This window comes from Calonectris borealis, chromosome 11 (assembly GCF_964195595.1).
Source record: "Calonectris borealis chromosome 11, bCalBor7.hap1.2, whole genome shotgun sequence".
In the NCBI taxonomy this organism is placed as follows: domain Eukaryota; kingdom Metazoa; phylum Chordata; class Aves; order Procellariiformes; family Procellariidae; genus Calonectris; species Calonectris borealis.
The window spans coordinates 15,901,823-15,919,510 of record NC_134322.1 but is presented as its reverse complement, the minus strand read 5'-3'; the positions used below and the strand labels follow the sequence as shown (position 1 = coordinate 15,919,510).

At 39.0% G+C, this 17,688-nt stretch overlaps 1 protein-coding gene across 5 annotated transcripts in view; it reads right to left on the bottom strand.

Annotated features, from left to right (window-relative positions):
* Positions 1-15,176, bottom strand: part of CGNL1 (cingulin like 1) — a 64,694-nt gene extending 49,518 nt beyond the window's left edge. For 4 of the 5 annotated variants that reach the window (XR_012675242.1, XM_075160191.1, XM_075160193.1 and 1 more), the window contains exon 1: positions 1,703-1,817. The gene's annotated coding sequence lies outside the window, so the exon portion shown is untranslated. Of the gene's footprint in view, positions 1-1,702; positions 1,818-15,102 lie in introns of those variants that run through there. The other variant, XM_075160192.1, reaches the window with a different exon arrangement.
* Positions 15,177-17,688: the final 2,512 nt, after the last annotated feature.

Genomic DNA, 17,688 nt, shown 5'->3' with positions numbered 1-17,688 from the left:
CTTTTCTGGACACTCATAACATCTCACATTAATTACACTGTTTCAATGTATAAGCTGAGACAAAAATGACAAAATAAAAATAGTAGAAGCTGATTCTAATCACCCAGAGTCAGTGAAGAGATCTCCATTGATTTAGTGGGGTTTTGACTAGGGCACTGAAATCAGCTTCTGAGCTGCACTGATGGTGGTTGAGAAAGCAATGGAGGAAAAAGAGATCGCACTGTACAGAGCTGTAATGTAGACTATACACTGTAAAGGAACCAGACCACACTAATCTAATGGATGGTTGCTGGAGGTGGGAAAGAAACCAGTCTCTCCACTCTGTTCTCTCCACTCTGTTCTTTAAGCTGTTGAGTGGGTCCAGCTACATTCATTAGTGTCTCAAATCGTTCTTTGTTTGCTCAAGACAACAAAAAAGATGTATTTTTAAAAATTCAAAAGTTGTTTTCAAATAAAGTAAGCATTTTGAAGCTTTTATGCTTTCCATTTTTATATTACTATTATGTTATACCACGTTGATCTGAAGTTACTACTACAGGTATGTAATGAAATAATAATAATTTAAATCATTTCAAGTTTTAGCAAAATAAAAATGATGAAATAAAGTTTCTCAGTCTTCTAAATCAAATCTGCATGATTGTCTAGGGAAAAAGTGTTAACAAGACATGATTTTGCAACTGAAAATTACTAACAAAGAGACTTCAAACAGCCCATGAAAAAAGCAACATAATTCCGTATCTTCTAAGGAGCAAGCGTTTAAAGTGTCTCAACTAATGTTTTCAGAAAATACAAATTATTCAGAACTCTATCTTTATAAAAAGAAATATAGTTTGCACAATACAGTGTGCTGATACTACTTTGTGTAAGTTAAAATCACTCATGGCATATTTGCATGTGACTGTGTAAGTGAAAAAACCCCATGACTTATACATAGTTGATAGCATACATCTGCAGTGGATGAATACATGAACGCCTTTAAAAAGGCTCTTCACTTAGCAATTCTAGCAAGATTAGAAATGCCGCCAGTAAATTTAGACAAATTACTTAGTATATGAAAGTTTACACTACACTTTAAAGCTATACGTATTAGCAGACCTATAAAAAGAGTAAAGTTCATCTGAATTTGCCAATAGTGGTTACAATTAACAAACACAAGAAAAAGAGGTAAATAAAAATAAACCTAAAACTTAAAACGAAAGGATTCAAATCAATCAGCATAATTGATTGATAAGCAATAGATAAGCAATAAATTACAATATGTCAAATTCAGAACGACTGCAAAAGCTGCACTTTCAAACATGTTGCAAAGTTGCTAAAAATATTAAATAACCAGGAAAAAAAACCCAAACCCAACCCCCCCCCAAACCAACCACAAAACACCAAACCCCCTAATGTACAGTAGAAACAGTATTTAGGTTAATAATCTACCTTAAATTAACCATTAATATATTTAATTTGTCTCTAAAACTATAAAGAAATAGGTGTGTCTTCTTCATGTGCATTATACTAATAAAACACTTAATTTTACTATACAAAAGGATAAAACCTTGTAGAAATCAAATTGCTAAAACAACAATTTTTTAAATAAAACATTTAATCTTTCCAGAACTGTGAAAAAAATTATATATATAAATCCCCATTATATCCATAAGAAAATAAGATAGCTGGCCCTACCGTTCAAATATTTGAAGGCTTTACTTACCGTTCCTGTTTTATAGGATGTCAGGCCACAGTGGATAATACTCCCATGAACTACATAATATCAAAACAGTTATTTTACAATACACGAAAACACTAGTTTTGTAATATTGTAAACATTTTTAAATTAAAAAAAGCATTGCAGGTTTTCCTTACACACAGCCTTTCTGATGAAAACATAAAACTTCTAATGATGTTAATTGTTTAATTGCAGTTACAGTCGTATTTCTACACACACACTGTACAGTCAGCATCTCAGGCTTTGTCAGGCTTACAGCAATAGATTAAGATGAGAAGACTGAAGCTGTTCCTCTCCCATCTGTCTGCCCCACTCCTCTGATGGACGTCACCATGTCAAAAATGAGAACATCTGAACACTCTGATGGCTGAGTATACACCTCAACCAAGAAAATTTGCAGACTGGCATACTCGGGTAAATGCAACCAGCCTTGTGTTCCATACTATTAACGATTGAAATTCTGACATCTGATACAGTGGAGGAGCTGATAGCTGGGGGCACTCACAGCTAAAACTGTCCAGTTTTAATCTTCTGTAAGTCTACTGAAGCCCTCAAATGTTATGACAGAACAGTTTGTTTACTCTTAAGCTTAAGAAAAGAGGTTAAGATATTTTAACAGTAGTTAGGAAGAGATTTGCCCTGTTTGTGGGGCTGCTTGTTGTTTCCTTGTAGTTACTTACAAAAATTGAAGCTTTTTTTTTAAATAGAGGGCGATATAAATTCTGATTCCAGGTTTTCTGCCAAACTAATATTTTTAATTTTAAATAATATAGTCTTGCTAATAGTTTTATTTGCTGTGTCTCAGAGGAGTTTGAAAGTACAGTTTTCAGAAAACAGAAGCAATGATTCTGCATAAATTCTTAATTAGGTAGAAGACTCATTGTATTATTTTATAAAATCAGGTCTTATCTCCTATTTGTGAAGCAAATGTTATCACAACAGCATATACAAATTAATCAGGACATAAGAAATAACTACTTCAATAAATTATTTTCTTTTGAAAATATTCTACTTGCTAAAACAACAGATAATATAGCCAAGGACATACAACCATCAATATCTTTCAGAGATTAAAAGTTCAGCTGCAGTTTAGAACAATGAAAGTATATTGACATCTTCTGATTGGTAACTTCATCTGCTGTTTGTACCAAGCCAAATTTTATTGAGCAGCAAAGTTTCACCTGAAAACTTGCAAACAGTCCAGAAAAGAAATAGCCTGATTTTCTACAGTTACACTATATAAACTTAAACAGCTGGATTTACTGATCAACAAGTTCAGTAAATCCAGTCATTGTCTAGAGCAAGTCCAAAAGAACACAGAATTAAAGATCCAGGAAACACAGTCAGGCACAAACAAAGCAAATTCACTCCACTAGGTAACACATTAAGTTTTACAGATATCATTGGAGTGTATTCACTGTATGCCCCAGGTAAGTTATTTTATTTGACATTTCAGCAAAACAGTAATTTTTAATCAAATATTTCCTTGAAAATTTCCTGAAAGAAACTGACTTAATGAGTTTACCATAGACATAGCCTGAGCCTGCAGGCCTAAGTCTTTGTATCTACATAGGCCCTTCCTTGCTCTGAAACCCCATGAAAACCATGTGTAGTCCCTGTGTGGTCACATCCAGTTTCATCAGGCTACAGGATCAAGTTCTTTAAAAAGTTCTGAATATGTTGGTTTGAAAGATGCTTACTTCACTTCAATGTTGTATGTTACCAACTGACTAAAAAAATTAGGCCAGTACACACTATCCCCAAAAGCAACAGTTCTAGCACCCTGTTATCTCAGCTTGTACAATCCTCCCTGCTCCTTTTGCGAGCCAGCAACCATGCAGCCACACAGCTTTACTGATTCAGCAAAAAAATGAGCAGTTTTATATCAGATCAGCAAGTAAGGCACCAGGGAATGATAGGATCACCTATTTTGGCAGCAACATGGCCTTAGACTGCTTGAGGCAATCACAAAATTCCAAACTGAATTTGTGTTTTAACTCCATTTTCAGGGACAGAAACCTTTAAAAACTTCTGTGAACAAACAAACAAAATTGGCACTCAAAGCTGTTCAGGCCTTTCAGTTTTGGGATTTCTTTTTAAAATAAGCCTTCATAAAGGTGTTTAAACACTCATTTTAAATTCTGGCCTCCACTATGGAGGTATGAAAGTCCTATATTTTATCATTACTCAGAAGTGGTTTCATTTTTCTGAACAAGTTATTTTTGCCAAAACCAGAAACTATGACATTTTTGTTTATAAAGAGAACTTGTCAGCAGAAGTTCTCATGTCTGAAAATCCAGTACTCTGCATGTTCTTCTGTAGCAGTTTGTTCTTCAGTGGTGATATGATACTTTACAAAGAACCGCAGGAGAGGAATACTGAAGGTTCAACAGGTCAAAAACATTTTTTTTTAAAATGCCTCCAAAACATTTCCTTTCACAGCTATTTTAAAGCTAGCTACCAGGAGCTATTTGAGACCCGCCTTACAAAAAAAGAAAATCCCTGTAATTTGGAATCCCAACTGCTCTCCCTGCCAACACGAGCAGAAAAGAGTGCCTTTGAGAAACATACTCCTGTGCCAGACATGGCTGCTCCCTTCAGCAGCTCTGCAGCCTTCCGAACATTACAGCATCACAAAGGTATGGAACTGTGTCCACTCATACATTTCAGTTCTTTAGCCAAATCTACAAGACAGATCTATCTGAAGAAAATGCCTTCCCAATCCTGTTAAATGCCACGCTCTGCATATGAAGCTTGCTCTACTGTATCCTGACCATACACACTCATTCCCAAGCATGCCTCTAACACATCTGCAGTAAAGCACCTCCCACTTTCTGCTTCCAGATGCGAGGCAACTAGGTGCACTGGACAGAGTGGGATATATAACACAGGCAGAGATGTTGACCGATGTGTTGGGGGACACACTATCCAACCAACAGATATGTTCCCTGGCCTCCTTAAAGAGCCACAGATCCTTCACAGGTATTGCCTCACATTACGTGTATGCTCCTTTTGCATACATCTAGTGAAGGAATATGGAATAATAAAAAGGATCTGACTTTTCCACTTTTCCTATGGCACTAGGACTCCTCCCTGGCTCTCTTGATGATAGAAAAACAGGAACTCCCTCATATCCAATATCATAATCCTGAGACTCCTAAGACTGAATCAGCTGAAGATTTTTCATTAAAGGAAGATTAAAGCACACCACACTATCTTCTCTTCGGATGAGTGAACTTTTAGAATTCTGAAAATTTCAAGCTATTAAAGGCTAACTTATCAAATTACATTTGGTTCCATGGAAGTTATTTCCAAATTTTCTTACCACAAAAAAAAAAAAAGTCACTGCCCATATTATTTAATCAGTGCCTTTTTTTAAAAGGAGGGATGTTACAGTTTATGGATGTTTACTCCAGATTTTTCACACACACGCAGCAAAATGCCAGAAAGGAACTATAAAATTTGTCCTCCAGCTTTACATAACATTGAGCTTGCTCTCCAAGCTAAATAATGGATTCTCTGTGCAGCTGACTATTCAGAAAGTACCAGCAGTATCACACAAAGACAAAGTGGGTGTTAGGTCAGTAATAAATGACAGTGCTAAGGAAAAAGGACAGGAAATAACTTTAGGAGAGAAGAGGAAAGAAAACTTACATATTGTGAGGGTAAAGAAAAGGAAGTAGACAGGATAATTCATGGAAAGACCAAAACTGTAATGTTTTTACACTTGGGGGAACACAATCTCACATGCCTTGCAAGCATGAGGGGAAACTTCATCACTGTCAATCCTACCTACAATCTGAGGCTTCTGCAAAAGGAAAATGGGCCTGGGTTGCTGTCCCTTTTAGTCTATATGGAAGATAGCTCTGGGGTAGCTGAGTTTACTTGATCTACTGCTTACAGGACAGCAGAAGGGAGAAAAGTGAAATTTTAAAGTTCAAGATATGGGACTGTAAAAAGGGACAGTGAAACTCATTTAAGAGCAAACTGACAATATCCAGCAACAGAAAGACAACTGAAACAACAAGTTTGCCATCTTTCCAGTAGATTTCTTACCCCCATTTAAGATTTTTTTCCTCCTTGAGATATACTTTTTGTCTATATAAAATTATATTTGTATCATATCTGGCAGTCACTCCTCACAATTATTAGAAAGAAAATTATGATAGTTATGGAACACAATAAAATTTCCAAGGCAATTTATTCTTGTCCTGTACTGTCTGTAAACTGCCACTACCTGTCTAGTGGTCAAAATTCAGAACTTTCAAAAGGCCTACACAGAGGATTTTCTACAATATATCACGTCATAATTCAGTATATGCAGGCTCTCTGCAGGCAGCAGTGGGAAAAAAAAATTACCCAGAGAGAGATTTATTTTATTATTGGTCAGCTTTTCTGATGTCAGCATCAAAGACCTGCCTAAAACGTCTATAATGAAGAACTGGAAAACAGACCACTGAGTTTTAAAATATTCACTCCCTTTAAAAGCAGCCTGAAAGCTTCATGTCCTACCTCTTCTTCCTACCTGTTGGAATGAAAGAGACTGTGAAAAATTCTATGCTTGAAAAAAATCATGAGTTGCTGGGAACCCAAGCCACATGGCATGTATTATTCAGAACTCCATATACCAGTGTTGCACCACAAAGACTTATTCTTGGTATCACACAGACACAAGACCAAATCAAGGTATCTCTTCAGCCTCCAAGACAGGGCTGACTTATTATTATAGGCAGAATTAATCTTACATATTTCATAAAAAGTAAGCTAGCAATTTATATTCTTCCAAAACCACTACATATAAATGAACTGCACAAGCTATTTCTAAACTTAGTACTAGATCCCATCCACCAACTTAGATACAGTCCCTCCTCATACGGTCCCTAGATGCATCTATATTACTAACTCGTGCAGTGCAAAGAGAAAAGGACCAGGTTTTGACCTGCTGCATTCCATTATGGACTGCATTGTTACCTGCAGTGAAATTCATACCCATTGCCAGTCCAAGGTGTCCATGGTGCCCATGTAGAGAAGTAAATGCTGGAGGACCACACACCCACACTGCAAGTGGGTCACTCAAGCCTCCCTCTGAAAGCAGTAATTCCAGCCTCCACACCAGGAGCCATGTAGGTCTGTGCCTTCCATAAATGCAACATGTTTTTTTTTCCTTTGACCAAGTTGTGATTAAATATGGTAGTCATATGGCTTTGGGTGTATAATGAAAAATGAAGTCCAGCCAGGAACACTGACCCATACGGAAGTCTGGGGCCAGAAGGAAGCATGCCATCACAGTAATACATTTTAGTAGTGAGTATTTCAACATTTCTGAATCAATTACTTTCACTTCTATTCTATGAAAAATATCATTCTCTGTTCTGATTTCAGATGGCAGCCTAGAGATGACAAGTTAGAATTTCCTGCAGGATGAAAATTCCAAATAACACTTTTCTTCCATAGCTGCTAGTGGAAGCAAACAGCCATGCTTAGGTTAGCATGGATTACACATATTATTTTATCAATTTCTCCTGAAACGCAGTATAGCGAAGTGGATGAATCTTGGATTCGCTGCCTTAGAGGTATGGATTTCAGTTTCAGTTCTACCCAGATATTAAACAACCTTATTCAGATGCTCAGCCAATAAAACAGAATATTAATAGCCACCCTTTCACGGACAGGAAGAGAATTGCATTTAATAAAGATTGTCAGTAGAAAGAACTATTAACAGCAGTTAGAGCAAAAGATACTGTTCACTTGCTTACAGCTTGGTTCATACTCCCTCTGGCTGAAAAAATGTTGCATATGAGGAAGTCTCAACGTCTCAAATGTAAAACATCTCATTAGTCCTATGAAAATATGTGACAGATCAGCCAAATGCTTGAGCTGTGTGACACTTGCAGGTTTTGTTGGTTTTTGTTTGTTTGTTTGTTTTTCAAAAGGAAAATCTGCTTCAATGGCTGTAAGTCAACAAGAAGACATTTTGGCAGATCCTCAGGTCTCATAAATTGTCAAAGTTTGATTGAAGACAAGAACATAATATATATCGCATTTTCTTAACCTGCTACATATGAATTCATGTAGTCATAATTTTACAGGACTTACCCCCAGAGGAAATATGGCATGACCTACTAACCTTGCTTACTGAGTGGAAATTAAAGCCTTAATTTTTGTTAATGATAAAAATATTAAGAAAACCCCAAATTTCTCATGTAATATTCTAAACTATTACCACTGCAATATATATTTTGTATCATTATTAAAAAGCTCTCTTTTTCTTTATTGAAGTAATTAGTTTCCAGATTCTCCCAAATCATAAACAAAAGGGAATCATTAAAAGTATACTAAAATAGAAGTCAATCTGTATCTGAAATACAGTTCCAAGAGACTAATTCATGTCATCTGCCTCAACTAGTCCCAGGTCCTGTATACTGTGGTACTAGTTAAGTCACTGGAGGAAGATGGAGAGTTACACTTGTTTATTAATAGTTACGGTGGTAGAAGCTTTATATGGACGTGAATACCTGCAAAAGTGTACTTATACTACTATACCGTTTCATCTCCCACAGAGGTTCATATACACCTGTACAAGCTCTTTTTTGCCACTAACACAGAATCCAATCTACCGGGGTTATCTACTTGCACTTTAAGTATCTTCACACCATAGCAATACAATTAACATTTATAAACTTCAAATACAAAAAGCAAGCAAACAACAAAACCTTATAAATACTTATGTCAGAGTTAATTATATACACATGATATGACCACACTCAATTTTTCCTCAGTTTTATGACAAAATTGCAAAGGAGAAGGTTAAAAAAAAAATGTAATAAAGTCACCAAGAGGAAATTTTATTTTATACACTCTTTTCTAGTTTATCAAATTCTAAATGTTCTTATTTGTTGAAGTATTGACAGAAACAACAGCTGAGTGACATAAGGATACTCACAGATTCTAAAAGCAGTTTGTGATTTCAAACACAACAGCTGGTTTGTATCCAAACATCTGATATGATTACACTCACTCCACAAGAGATTTTATGTTGTTTCACTACATTTTCCTCCAATTGTCAGTGTTAGAAACTTTGTATTTTGTTCCAAAGGAAATTATCTTAGTACATCCCAATGATATCATTATTGTTTAAATAGAAGAGAGTATCCTGTTCATATTTTTAGAGGCTTAGGCAAAAATCTCAAGTTTGTTAAAATAAAGAGTCTCTTAGAAAGCCCTTCTCAAAGAAATGGAAACAGAATTAGGGCAATCTTTGTTAAAAAGTTTTGCCAGTGCTTCAAGAACACAAAATTATTTATAATATTATCTAAAATAAATAAATGAATAAAAAGGTCCCCCCACTCCAAAAATTATTCCTTGGCTTTAGATGTGACATTCTTCTCAGTATTCCCACCCAAAAAAAAATAATCTTGTCTACAGTTACAGCAACACAACAGATGCAACCAGCATAACCTTGATTATATATATTAGCTTATTCCTAAATAAAATTAAGGATGAGCTATAGGAGTACAACTGCATGCAGAAACCAAGGTCTCACCTATATGAAGACACACAGAAAAGGGTTAATCTCTATGAAGATGTAAGTATTTAAGTACAAAAACTACATGTAAAATAGACTTCAGGAGTCATATTTACAGAGCCAACATAAGGCCACAGCTTCATGCGTATTCAAGCTGGTTATGGCTCCCATTTTTCTATTGTTAGACTTTGTCTTAATTACATTGTATTCTTTAAACACTTGGCTTCACACCCATCTAGTTTCTTTCAACTAACTCAACCATGCATTTTGAAATTTAAATATGCAGTCAGCACTGCGGGCCCTGAGCCCAGCCACCACTAGACAACAAGATAATATCATCACACACAGCCTGAGAGACATAAGCTGAGTAGAGAAGAGAGAGGTTGGATAACTCCACAGAGGAAAGGAGCTTCATAATATGCTGGACTGCTCCACCAGGAGATGCATTACTTAGAAGGGCTTACGAAGCTTCTGCAGCCAAAGCTGCCTGGTGTGGACCCTGTTTATACACTAAGCACAGGTTTAACCAGCTCCCACAAGCTGCCACTCTTCTTACATTCACACTGGAATAGCGTAATTACTGGGGGGAAATAAGGGAGGTAGGGCTGCTTCTTTATGAGGCTTGAAGTATTTGTGGAATTATAATGTAACATTACATGCAATTGTTCTTGTAAATAAGGGTTGCTACTGCTGAACATTTGCTCCCTGCATATAACAGCTAATGGTGTGCAAACGACTGTATGAAGGCATACCCCAACCCATTATCAGTTTCAACAAGGTCTAACAAAATATTCTGAGCTTGATTCACACCACTGAAAACTCCATCTTTATATAAAAGCTCAAATTTTACCCACCACTTCTGCATTATGGTTTATGTTGAAAGAGATCACATATCATTACCCACTTTTGAGTGTTTTTATGTACATAAAAGACATCTTCCATTCTAATAAACTTCAACAGCTCTTAGAGATATCTTTCAATGGAATTTAAAATAGAGTTGAAACATTCCTAATGGCTGGTAATTACTTATAAGGCTTCTGCAAGTGTCTGTGAGAGTTTATGTATACGCACACACAGAAATACATAGGCATATACGCATACGAATGTGTAAGCATGGACAGCCTAGACAATAAGTCTCCTTTTCACATTTCCGCATCGACATTTTAGCTACATTTAAATGGTGTGTGTATTGTACACATAACTAAAGAATTATGAACTTCTGCAAATGCCTGCAGTCAAACTCTTGTCATGCTCAGACTTTTGAGAGTCATGCAGCTATTTGAATGGTAACGACTCCTAGTATGCCTGGGGATCGTCACAGAAAGGGGCAGTTGTGGTAATAATTGAAGTATCTTCCAGTCTTATCAATCTCCCTGATGGTTTTTTAAGTCAAAGGGCTTTCTGAGATGTTTCTCCAATCACCTTTATTCCTCATTGCTTTCTGTCTTTACTAAAATCAAGTAGAATGTAAAAAGGTTATTACAGAATATTCATTTTAAATCTGATACTGACAATCTGGCTAATGCATCTCAGAAATACAAAAGATGAATCAATTTAATTTAAAACGGAGTTCATTTGGCTAAAAATTCAGAGGCATTCATGGAAAAACTATACTATGTACTTAAAACGTTTGGCTATGGATTTCACATAAAACAGAAGGTTACAAGCCTACATTTGGATAAACTCCTTCACGGAGGCTGCCAGCTTTGTTGGCAGAAATAGTACAAGGTCACAGCAAAAACACTGAGCTCTAATCCCAAACAGTGGTGACTCCATGACTACCACTAAATCTTTAGCACATGCATTCCTAACATGTTAATTTCTTGGGTTTAAACATTATATTTTCATACTTGGCTATACTGAAAAATATTACCATTTAGATTTAACTCCACTCAGAGAGTCAAGTCCAAAGCAGCTTCTGAAATGTGTTAATGTTTCCAGATAAATATGCCTGGAATAAACACTCATGAACACCTGAAATACCTTCCCTCGCACAACAACCTGGTAGTGTAGCATTCTCAGTGGGAGGATTCTTCATTCTTTTGCCAAGTAAGGACAGAAACAACAAAACCAACCTTTTTTGGGTTTTTGCACATCCTGCCAACATAGCATTCAAGAGATACTGAAAGACCCTGTAAACTGCCAAACCTAAATTGAGGATGCATCAAGTCAGTACCATCTTCTTCAATATGCAGGTTGTTGAGACCTAGCAACAAAACTGGAGAAGTTCTAACATCTTCATCTCATCCTGGCCATTTAAGACACCGTTGTTCATCTCTATATCATGAAGATGTAGTTCTTTGTAAAGCCTGGCTCTGAATCATGTCACTGAACTGATCAGGTAGAAGATAACCTCCTCCTACCCCTAAAAAAGAAGGAGAAGTGGGGCAGACAAAAGAAAGAAGAAACGCAAATTTCTTAAGCCTGCTTTATCCGAATACAGGGGCAGTAGGTAGCTCCATCATTTCTGCTGCCATTCACAGTTGCATAGAGAGGGTGTAGAAGTGGGAAAAATGGCCTATTATTTTAGTGTTCATTGCCATTTCTCAGAAATCTATTAGCATCAGTGATCTTGACCAGATTCTTGCTAGTTCCCCTCTATCAACACAGGTAGACACTGCCATAGGCTGAACATCGTTTTGCACAATTAGGCTCAAGCGCTTGATATTACTACACACATTTTCAGGTTATCAACATAGCAAAAAGACCAGATAATAATGACATCATCACTATGTCTATGACTTCAAAAAGCAGAAATGGTAAAACAGAAGGCTGCAGAATGAAACTGTGCTGGTCTACTTTTGTTTAATTTCTGACAACATCAGAATTATTTGGCCTCAAAATACTTAAGTAGCTATTTTTGAATAATAACCTGCCCACCATGGTCCAGGCTAAATAAATTCCTTGCACATATGTTCATCTCGTGTTACTCCATGACAAAAGATTTAAAAATTCAAGTTTGAGGTCATGCCATTTCATCTACACTTTTCAGATGACATTGCAGAGCCTAGACAAACCAGTTTCACTAATACTCCCAGAAAGATCAACTTCCTATTACACAAGGTAAACCAGAAGACGGAACTGTCACCAGTTCTTTTTTTCAGCTTTGTCATCCTTTTATTGAGGTTAAATTCCTTACATGGAATACACCACAGACCATTTCTGCAGTGAATTAAATTCCACATCCCCCATATATACCCTGTTAAGAAAACCTAAGTGTATTCTCAGACAGTTTACTAGTGACAGTGAGATCTAATAATGCAATTAACAGAAATCAAACTAGGCTTGGAGGCAATTCAGGCAGCCTAAGCAGTCATCCCATTTATTAGATTTAAAAGCAAAACACAACTAAGTCAGATACTGAGAATAAAAACAGTTATGTGATACACCCATGGAGAAGACAGGCTCTTTGGAATATCACCACAAATTCTGTAATCAAAGTAGTTAGCAACGATAAGCCCTCCCTTTTCATTACTGTCATAACATTACTGACATTTGCTAAAATAATCCTTTCTAGTGCGTATTTGCACTGAAGTGAGATTCAGAAACAGTTAATGTCAGTTGCAATTCAAGGTGTATGTAAACCAACTAGGTATTCTTGTCCAATTATTAATACGTTTCAAAAACACGTCTAAATTGTAAATACGTACATGTAAAAATATCAGTCCCTTTATAAGATACTTCATTTGAAGCACTGCATTTTTTTTGTTTAGCTCATATCAATTTTTAAAAAAAATACGAGTATTAAACTGTAAAAATCTTCTACTACTAACAATTATCTTCTTATGTGAGAAATTATCTTAATATTCTAAGAGAATTTTTAACAAAAATTAGAAATATTGCTCTCTAATTTTACAGTTTTCTGTTTAAAAAGTATAGCTGACTATGTCTCAAAAAGAGTAACATACAATAAAAAACAGTATAATTGCCTTTCATAACATGACAAACTACTTCATCTCCTTTGTAAAACATGCTGCTTACTACACTACACTATATTCCAATACCGTATGAAAAATTTTCATTTCCAGTTATAATCTTCCCCCAAAAGACAAGACCCAAGTTCTAACTAACACTTTAATTATTTAAAAAAAAAACAACAAACAACAACAAACCACACTACAACTTGGTATACTTTTATATTAACCAGCAGTAACCACATCTGGCTTAGTACACACTGTGAGCATAAGGAAATTTATTCTGGGTCTAATATGAGAAAAAAAATGAGAATTCAATGACATTTCTAGAAAATATAATTGCTAGTCAAACAAGTTCCTACAAAGCACCTTAAAAAAGTAATCAGTGGTTTGGTTTTGCCATTTTAATTATATTTTTATAAAAGTTTTAAAGTTAAAGATTAAGGTTAAACCATGACATGATGTTAAAGCCAGCTCTATAAAGAGATCCTTAACTATGAGACATATAACAGTTGTTCGAATAAGCGTCAGGCACTGAATCTATCAAATTCGTATGGGTATACCACAAATCATTATATCCTAGAGGGTTTCTGATTCATCTACATGATTCATTTTATATGAATGCTCGCAAGTTAAACACAGTGTAGATGTTGAGATAAATAAAATGACTTTCAAGGATAGGTTTCCACTATTTCTACTTTGATAATTATTCAAACTACATTGCAGTGATTTTTTAAAAATACTTACATGCTAAAGAAAAAAACAGAAAGATAAAAGCTGTAACAACTATTCTTCAACTGCAGATGCTAATCCAAACTCACCACAAAAGTGTTATCGCAGCACTGATCTCCCCATAAAGTTGTCATCATACGGGAGGGATATAAATTATATCAGATGCAAAGTTAATTGGGAAGAAGAATAAATGGCTTAACTGCCATTGTAAGTTTTTCCCATGAAAAAGAACACACACAACGCGGACACACCCTTTCGCAAAAATACGCTAATTCGTGGAATAAAAGGGAGATGAAGAAGTCAGAGTGCCCTCAGCTCAGGAATGCCAGGAATCCCCGGAGGAATGCGTGCGGGCAGGCGGCCGCGGCGCCCCCGACGCACCGCGGTCTCGGCGACCCGCGAGGGGCTCCCCGCCGGCCCGCCCAGGGCTCCCGGCCCGCCCGGCCCGCGGGGGGCGCCCGGCCCTCAGCGCCCCCCTTCAGCGGCCACCGGCCCCGCCCGTCCCGGACAGTGAGAGTTCACCTGAAACCGAAGGCCGGCAGCGGCACTGCAACCACCGCTCCGGGGCAGCCGCGGCCGGTACGCGCACTCGGGGAAAAAAGTCCCACTCTTTACAGCCGCGAGAGAAAACTAAGAAATACTCAGGTCTTACCGGAGTCTGTTTTCCCGGCAACTCCCCTTCCCCTCCGCGACCCAGTGGCAGCGCTCCCCTCTCCACCGTTTAGCACGCCCGCCCCGGGGCCGGCACAGCCGCCACTCGCCAGCGCAGCGCCGAGGAGCGCTCGGGGGGAAGGCCTGCCCCGGCACGGCCGGCGCTCCGCCAGCCTCCCCGCGCGTTACCAGCTGGCCGTGTAGGGAAAGCCGTGTTGTTCTCTCCTCACACCCGGGAGGACTCGGCGTCCTTGGCCTTTGGAAAGGAGCGTGTTTAACGGAGCGAGATGAAGGAGGAAAGCCAGCGACCCAGGGCGCCTCAGCGCGGGGAGCCACCTCTACAGCCGCGGCGTCCTGCCGCGGGCGGCAGCCCCTGCGGCACCACACGGCGACGTCCCCTGCGCCCACCGCGCTCCGGTCAGGTCGCTCCACAGCCCTGTGCCCGCCCGGCCCCAGCCATCTCCGCAGGGAGAAGGCGGCGACGCGGTGCCTCCCCTCGGCTCCCAGACCTCCCATCGCAACCGGCCGCCGCCGCTCTCCTCACCCGTCCCGAGCCGCCTCACCCTCTGAGGGGGATCCCCGTCAACTTCGTGCCGCTCTCGCCGCCGCCCCGCCAACGTCGCTCGCCGCCGGAGCTGAGCGCGGACTGCCCGCCCCCTCCAGCGGGGGAGGGGGTGCCGGGGCCGGGGCCGCGCCTGGGCCCTGCCGGGGAGGAGCCAGGCGGGGGGCGCTGCCTCAGGTGAGCGAGGGGCTTCCTCGCGCGCGCGCGGCGCTTTCCCGCCCGCGGCTGTTGGGCTCCCTGAGGGGGAGCGCAGCGCGCGGGGTCTCCTCAGGCTGCAGCCCTTCCCCCCCCCCCCCCCCCCGACAGACACCTATAAACCGCAAACAGAGGAGAAAAACACCCAACCCCTCCTTCGTTCGGGCTGCGGCAAACGGTGTCAGGACGAAAGGGGGTGGCTAGAACAATCCTCTGAAGAAGAAACCCAACCCCGAGCCCAGGTACTGTCAGCTCGAGGCCACTTGACAGTCGGGTTTGTTTTCCTTCGCGAGCGCGGCCCGTCGGCGTGCGGAGGCGGCTGGCGAGGCTCCCGCCGCGGCGGGGGAAGAGCTGAGGCAGCACAAGGACGGGGCGGGGCAGGCGCGGTGTGGAACGTGCGGCGGAGGTAAGAGGGAAGGAGTGAGGAGTCGGGCCGCGGCGCGCAGTCTGGAGCAAACAGGGCAGCGTGCCCGCACTGCTCAGAGAACAACGTCACGAGCACCTCTGGGCTGTCTTCAGCGTTTTGGATGATTTTCACAATGTCTTCAGCTAGACCGGAAATATGACAACACGGTGTTTGCAGAGTTCCAGAATATTCTACATACGTAGTAAGAACTGAAGTGCTGCCATACTGCAGCATGTCTCTCTCCCCTGACCCATGTGCAAACGAAAGCTAGGTGCTAAGGACTTGTGGTGTACAAGTGTCATACAAAAAAATACAGTGACTATAAGCATCTCACAAGAATTGGGCCTCACCTCAGTTAATTTCTTCCACCCTCAGAAATTTGTTCTCAAGATTTGAACCACCTAAACCAAGCAGCATTGTCAGAAAAAAGGTTATAGTGAATATACAGGGGAAAAGACCACAATAAAATTTGATAGGTCCATGTCTAGAACACAGAAATGCAGGGCAGTGAATATGAAAAGGAAAAATTCAGTAAATAAGCCATGAAAGCCACTTACAGAGTTGTTCTACAGAAGGAGTATGGGTAGCAACTGACAGCAATAGCTTGTGATAAAATACCATACTGATGCTTAATCAGTAGAAAGAACTGTAAACTGTGGGAATTGGACAAATTATAAACAGTTCTAAAGAGCCAGCTAGTGAGGTGTTTGCAGACATCTAATAATGTTTTCCTTTGCTGAGAGGATGGAAGTATTAGTATTAGAGGCTATAAAGACTTCTGTTGTGGAAAATCGCACCCCTACATAATACACTAAATTCATTCTCCCTCAAAATGGTTGTTGAGAGGAAAGTCATAGATATATGGATTTTTCTGCCCTTGGTATTAAGTTGACTTGTCAGAAAAAAGCTTATGGGACAGAAGAGCCCACACTTGTGTTGCTATCTTGATCTTTTACATATTTTGCCATTTAACATTTGCTTTTCATATACATTTTTCACATAACCAGAGACCGTGACTAATCTTGGAGCTGTTTAAGTAAAAGATTTATATAGTTTGCTTAGCTCCTTTCACCGTAGTTTTCGGAAAGCACATGAAGTTTATCCCCCACCCCCTCTAACTGAGAAAAAAGGAATGGAAAAGAAAGTAATTAAACTATTTTTTCTGAGTTACATGAGCTATGTAGCAAAGTTTTCAGTTGAACTCACAGACACACGTATATATGGTGGTATTTTATTACAATTGAAGTGTGAAGAAATACACTGACAGTTTGTTCAGCCTCGTGTTGTAGTTTTGTAACATGTGAAGGAATTGAACTTAATAGACAAACAAATGCTTCATTAAAGAGGTGTATACACCTATAATTTTCAGGTTATTGTTAGAGGTTAATTAAAACAGGTGTTAATCAATGATGTTATACAATAATACATTTCCATTGCATTTAGAAGCAAACCAGAAAAAACATGAAAGATTCATTTCTTGCTAAAACAACCAGGCTGTGATGACTACTAGTCATTATTATATAGTCTCTAATTAATTTTTTCCATGATGTATTACCTACCAGGTAACAGCTCAGGAGGCAATTCAATTGCTATCTGGCATGCTCAGCATTAAACTGCTTAGAAAAATGTTCTCTTTTTCTGTATTGAGTTTCAGAAAAATTGTTTCATATGATAATTAGGCCAAGGCATTTTTCTTTCTTTTTTTTTCTTTCTTTTATTTTATTTTTTGTATTAAAGAAAAAAAAAAACCAAAGAGAGAAAAAGGTGGGACCAGCACAATTGCTAAAACTCTTGTATTGGCTGTAAGCCTCGCAGAAGGAAAAGGAGAGCTTTGACTCGATTTTGACTCAAAGCTCTATCCTACACTTTAAGAGCTTTTGAGGAAAGTTTAATTTGAACCTTTAAATTTTCATGAAAACTGTAGTTTAAATCGAACATTTTGTCAAACGGTTTCTTACAGATCTTTGGCTTATTCTGAACACGAGT